This window comes from Corylus avellana, chromosome 7, assembly GCF_965113065.1.
Source record: "Corylus avellana chromosome 7, dhCorAvel1.hap1.2, whole genome shotgun sequence".
Lineage (NCBI taxonomy): Eukaryota > Viridiplantae > Streptophyta > Magnoliopsida > Fagales > Betulaceae > Corylus > Corylus avellana.
The window spans coordinates 7,049,598-7,056,755 of NC_142496.1; the positions used below are offsets into that span (position 1 = coordinate 7,049,598).

A 7,158-nucleotide genomic window follows, 5' to 3' on the forward strand; every position below is an offset into this window, starting at 1 on the left:
GCTGCAGTTCCACACAACGTCAAGAATTTTTATCACGTTGCAGCTTGGACACCTCAGCATAATTTCTGACGTGGCATTTCTGCCACGTCAGAAAATTTCTGACGTGGTGGAAACACCATGTCATAAATTTTCTTACGTGGTGGAAACACCACGTCAGAATACGTCTGACGTAGCATAAATGCCACGTCAGAATTTTTCTGACGTGGCAGAAATGCCACGTCAGAAAATTAGGTCTTTTTTTTTTTTTTTTTTTTCCCCTTTTCCCCTGCTTTCCAGATTTCCCTGATTGCTATCCCTGTTTCCAGATTATTTTCTTTCACTGTTACGTTGGAACACATTGAATTGGCAATGTGTATGTTAGAATATTGCGAATCTTTGCTTGGTCCCTACTCTTGCCTTGGTTGCCAAGTTACTTGGTCCCTACTCTTGGCTTGGTTGCCAAGTTAATTTCCCTATAGAGATTGTTTTCTTGCAAGTTAATTTATTCTGTAATTATTGTATTATTTTGTAATTATTGTATTTCCTTTCTTTTAGGGCCTCATTCAACTATAAATAGGCCATTCCATTGTACAATTGAAATCATATCAGAAATACAAATTTCTTCTCCACAATTATCTTTCTGTTATCTTTTTCTACATGGTATCAGAGCCACCGTTTTCTTGGTGCCTCTTTTAAGCCTCCGTTCTCCGTCCGTTTCTTGTTTTTCCGTTTGAGCGTTCTTTTTTGTGGTTCTCTCTATTTCAACAATACACCAAACGCTTGTTGCGGTTATTTTTTTGTATGTGACGGAAGTTGTAGAGGTCTTGTTGTTCAAAATCAGAATATTTGTGCACCATAGCTACTGTGCACGCGCCACACCAGATCGCTCCCTATGGCTGCACCTGCACCTTCGCCACACCAGATTACTACCCACAGGTTTATTTATTTAATTTTTTTTTTTTTTCCAAAAAAAAAAAAAAAAATGTCTACCAATCTTGATAATATTGTCCGTCCCATTGACAATATTTTAGATGGTTCCAATTATATGTTGTGGGCTTAAAATATGGAAGTTTTTTTGAGAGGGAGGAGATTATGGCGTTATATTTGTGGAGAAACTGTTGCACCCACACAAAAAGAAGGTGAGTCAGCTGACAAATTTGCCAGTCGATTTGAAGATTGGGATAGTGCAAATTATCGTATTATTTCTTCAGTTCCTTCCATCCATAGTTTACTCCCCAAGCTTGGGAATGCAAAGGCTGCTTGGGAGTTTTTAGCAAAACGATACAATTGTACTTATGATGCCTCATTTGAGTTTCAGATTGAAACTAAACTTTATCAGACACGTCAGGAGCCAGGTCAGTCTATTGCTTATTTTTATTCTCAAACTAATAGTCTTTGGGAGCAATTATTCGCTGCAGATCCTCAACTGAAGCATCCTGAAGATGTAGAAATATTTGCAAAGTATCGGGATCGTTGAAAGTTTATGCATTTTATGATGGCTCTTCGTGCGGATTTTGAACCGACTCGGGCTTCTCTCTTACACCGCAATCCTTTTCCCACATTGGAAGCTGCTGTAGCAGAACTTATTTCTGAAGAGACTCGACGGTCCACTATGCACTTGCAATCTCCAGATATGGCTGTCGCTGCTACACCTTAGAGTGTTCCTAAATTTCCTCCTAGACGATCCACACCACCGTCTTCCTCCATGAAGTTAATTTGCAACTATTGCAAACAACATGGTCACTCTATTGCTAATTGCTATAAGCTCCAAAACAGACGTCAGTCACGAGCTCCTTTCCAACAAACAGCCGCAGTTGTTTCATCTGGTTCCTCTGCACCTGCATCTTACACTGAGAACCAATCTCAATCCTCTACTCTCACTGCATCTGACGTTGAGGCACTAATCCATCAGGTTCTGTCTCGTTCCTCTACTGCCTTGTCCGTCACATCAGGTAAAAATTCATGGTTCATCGACTCTGCTTATTGTAATCATATGGCCCATGACCCCACCTTATTTTCCCAAAAGTCTGCCCTTTCTCCCAACCCTGTCATTTATACTGCTGATGGTTCTAGGTTACCTGTTAGTCACAGTGGGTCTATTTCTTCACCTAATTTGTCTATTGATAACACATATCTTGTTCCCCAATTGTCATTAAATCTTCTTTCAGTTGGCCAACTTTGTGAACTAGGTTTGGAGTTGACATTTTCTAGCAGGGGTGTTGATGTGCAGGATTCATAGACGGGTCAACTAATTGGGACCGGCCGTAAGATTGGACGTCTTTTTGAGCTTTCATTCTTACAAACTCCTACTCACTTAGCTGCTGCTGTCAAAACACTCACTGCTTCTTCCAACTTATGGCATTCACGTTTGGGTCATGCCTCTCTACCACGTGTCCAACTTCTTGCATCTCAAGGTCATATAAGATCAGTAGATGTAAAATCTTTTGATTGTGTTTCTTGTCATCTTGGCAAACAAACACATTTATCTTTTAATAAAAGTGAGTCTTCATCTTCTGCACTATTTGATTTAGTTCATTCTGATATTTGGAGCCCTGCCCCTGTTCCCACTGAGGGGGGATCTCGCTATTTTGTTATTTTTCTTGATGATTATTCTCGTTATATTTGGATATATTTATTACAGCATCGCTCTGAACTCACTGAAGTTTATCAAAATTTTCATCAAATGGTACAAACCCAATTTTCTCGTACCATCAAAATTTTTTGTTCAGATAATGCTATGGAATATAATGAGAAATCTTTTCAAAATTTTCTAAAACAAAATGGGACCCTCTCTCATCGTTCTTGTCCTTACACTTCTCAGCAAAATGGGCGTGCAGAACGCAAACATCGTCACATCTTAGACACTGTAAGAGCTCTTCTCATCTCTGCCTCACTTCCTGAACGCTTTTGGGGTGAGGCTGCTCTCACTGCTATTTACACGATTAATCGTGTGCCTTCCCCGACTATTCACAACCAAACTCCTTATGAGCGCTTGTATGGTAGCACACCTAACTATTCTTTGCTTCGCGTCTTTGGTTGTATCTGTTTTGTCACTCTTCCTCCACATGAGCGTACTAAACTTGAACCCCGCTCTCGCTTGTGTTGCTTCCTTGGTTATGGCATCACTCAAAAAGGTTATCGCTGCTATGACCCTATTGCCCGACGACTTAGGATCTCTCGCCATGTGGAGTTCTGGGAACATAAAATGTTCACTAGTCAAATGCCTTTTCCGCATTCTTCCTCTGCATATTCTCCTGTCTTCACTGACCCCTCTATTGTCTTATTTCCTGGATCATCTGCAGATAACTCAAGCTCATTGGACGAACCTTCAACGGCTGCTTCTAATTTGCCTGATTCGACTACGGATCATCCTGCTACATCACACACTCCCGAGCCTTCTCCTGAACTTCGTCGCTCCAATAGGGTAAGAGCACCACCTACCTATCTCCATGATTATCATTGTTTTTCTGTTCTTGCTACTCTTCACGAACCTCACTCTTATCGTGAGGCTAGTGCTGACCCTCTTTGGCAGAAAGCTATGTCTGATGAACTAGATGCCCTTTCTAAAACCCATACATGGGACTTGGTGGATTTGCCTCCTGGGAAGTTTGCAGTGGGATGTAAGTGGGTTTATAAAATTAAAACTCGTGCAGATGGATCTGTGGAACGCTATAAGGCTCGTCTTGTTGTGAAAGGATTTGCTTAGGAGTATGGTATTGACTATGAGGAGACTTTTGCTCCTGTTGCTAGACTGACCTCTGTTAGATCCTTACTTGCAGTTGCTGCTGTTCGGCATTGGCAGTTATTTCAGATGGATGTTAAAAATGCATTCCTCAATGGTGATCTTACAGAAGAAGTCTATATGCACCCTCCACCTGGCTATCACCATCCGCCACACAAAGTTTGCAGACTCCGTCGGGCACTTTACGGTCTCAAGCAGGCTCCTCGTGCTTGGTTTGCCAAGTTCAATTCTGTGGTTGCTCAACAAGGCTTTGTTTCTAGTTCTTATGACTCAGCTCTCTTTCTTCGGACTACTGATAATGGTATTATCCTTATCCTTCTTTATGTAGATGATATGATTATTACTGGTGATGACATTTCAGGCATCCGTGCTCTTCAATCCTTCCTTAGCCAAAATTTTGAAATGAAGGACTTGGGAACACTCAGCTACTTCCTTGGTCTTGAGGTTACCTCGAGTAATGATGGTTATTATCTCTCTCAAGCCAAATATGCATCTGATCTACTTTCCCGAGCAGGTCTGACAGACAGTAAAACAGCGAGCAGCCCCCTTGAGACCAATGTCAAACTTCTAGCCACGGATGGTGAGCCTTTATCCGATGTTACTCTTTACAGGCAGCTAGTAGGTAGTCTTATTTATCTTACTGTTACACGACCTGATATTGCCTATGCTGTTCATTTGGTGAGTCAATTTATGAGTGCACCTCGATCTACTCATTATGCTGCTGTTCTTCGCATTTTGCGCTATGTCAAGGGCACTATGTTTCATGGTATTCGTTGCTCTTCTCATTCATCTCTTGAGCTCCGAGCCTACTCTGATGCTGATTGGGCTGGTGATCCTACTGATCGTCGCTCTACCACTGGATATTGTTTCCTACTTGGAACTTCTCTAATTTCGTGGCGCAGTAAGAAACAATCTGTTGTTGCTCGATCTAGTACTGAAGCTGAGTATCGTGCTCTTGCTGACACTACATCTGAACTTCTCTGGTTACGATGGCTTTTGTCCGACATGGGTGTTTCTCAGTCCACTAGTTCCCCTATTTATTGTGACAATCGGAGTGCTATACAGATTGCTCATAATGATGTTTTCCATGAGCGCACAAAACATATCGAGATTGATTGTCATTTCATCCGCCATCATCTTCAGCAAGGTATTTTGCATCTTCATTCCGTCACCTCTGAAGATCAATTGGCTGACATCTTTACCAAATCTCATCCACCTGGACGACTCACTGATCTTATCTTCAAACTCAAGTTGGCTTCGCCCCCTAGAGTTTGAGGGGGGATGTTAGAATATTGTGAATCTTTGCTTGGTCCCTACTCTTGCCTTGGTTGCCAAGTTACTTGGTCCCTACTCTTGGCTTGGTTGCCAAGTTAATTTCCCTATAGAGATTGTTTTCTTGCAAGTTAATTTATTATGTAATTATTGTATTATTTTGTAATTATTGTATTTCCTTTCTTTTAGAGCCTCATTCAACTATAAATAGGCCATTCCATTGTACAATTGAAATCACATCAGAAATACAAATTTCTTCTCCACAATTATCTTTCTGTTATCTTTTTCTACAGTGTAAAGATTTTTCAGATTAATTCCAGATTATTTGAAACATTTGCAAATATTCTGGAATAATCAAAAAATCTGGAACACATAATCTGAAACATTTCCAATTTGGAACACATTTGAAATAATCAAATAATCAGGAACACACTTGATTATTTTCAAATAATCTGGATTGTTTCCAGATTATTTTTTCCAACAAACAATTTTTTTGTTCCAACATCGTTTTCCTGTACAAATTGAATTGGCAATTTCCAATTTCTTTCCTGAGTTCAATTTATTCCAGAATTCAATATATACAGTTTATACAATTCAATTTACTCCAGATTTCCCTGCTTGAATTCAATTTAATTTGTACAAAAAAAACCAATTTTCTCATGTCATCTTTCCTAAGGATGTACTAGGGAGAAAAACAAATGGCATGATAAAACCATTATAACATGTCCAAAAATTCAGTTACATATAATAGAATTCGACATTCAAATCTATCAACTCCTCATAAATAAATAGAGACATGCATGGAATAACTGATAGGTCATTGAGTCAATTCAATATGTCAAACCAAAATCGAAAACAAAATCAAAATCAAAATCATATCAAATCAAATCAAACCAAACTAATACGTCCTATGTCCAACCATACTTGGCAACAACATCCATGACCTCCTCATACCGCTATTTCCAAAGGTTTCCCAGATAGCTTGATGTATACTGACAACAACATCCACAAGCTTCTTCACAATCTGCGGTAAGAAATAAATTCAAAGAAAGATGTTACTCTACAAATAGAAAGAACTACTCTACTCTACTCTATCCTATGTAAGACAATACTGAATAAAGTATAAACTTTCCTCCATGGCCTAGCTTAATAAATCAGATTCAAGAATGTATAACTTCTTAAACTTGACATACTAAATGGCCATATATATTCATCTTATATTCCAATCCACCTATATAATTTTTGACCACTTATAAAGCAATAGTGAGGAACTCATAATTCAGACAACATATACAAATCATTAAAGTAAACAATAACATTCGATCGGAATCGTAAAATGCAGGCAATACATACGTAAGCGGTTGACAAACCCGAAAACCCTTAGTCTAACCAAAACTAGCAATTTACCATGAACGAAATATTAAACCTCAAACTTGACATAGTTACAAGAGACCCAACCTATATATTAAACCTCAAACGAAGTATTGACTAAACATCCATTTAATGCAACTTACTATTTATCATATAGATATAATTATATCTATCACAAACATGCAGTCAATACGTCAATCATATACAAACAATAACTATTGTGAGCAAATATTGTTTTGTTTCACACAACTAAACAATAACAAAATATATAATATGTTTACCAACTATGAACTCACATTCAAGGCTCAATCTAGGTCGATAGCTTCCTTATTCGACAACTTTTCCGCAATACCTGGAGATTATAAAACAATCAATCAAGAAGCAATAAGTGTCTTTCTTATCAGGAAGCAATAAGTACACTTATAAATCATCATCAATGCAATATCTATATATATATCTTCCGAATGGAAAATAAGTTCCTTCTAAAATTAGACACAAACACAATGCTAACGTTTAGTAGTAGAAATAATAACAAACATTATTGAGGTCGCTATCAACACTAACAGCATAAAAAACAATACTAATTCCAACCTAATGTATCACCAAACCAATGAAGAACAAAACATTTTGCAACGTCATAAAATTCATACATACATATATATACTCAATAAAACCCAAAGCAAAAAAAACAAATTACATTACCTAGTTCACTCCCCACTAACGATTTCACCACCAAACGGGCTGGAGATTCTTTTTCTGTTACATCTTTAACTCGAGTCGTATCGGATGAGGAC

General features: G+C 38.4%; 1 pseudogene; it reads left to right on the top strand.

Annotated features, from left to right (window-relative positions):
* The first annotated feature begins 961 nt into the window (after positions 1-961).
* On the top strand, positions 962-1,636 carry LOC148584395 (uncharacterized; annotated as a pseudogene).
* Positions 1,637-7,158: the final 5,522 nt, after the last annotated feature.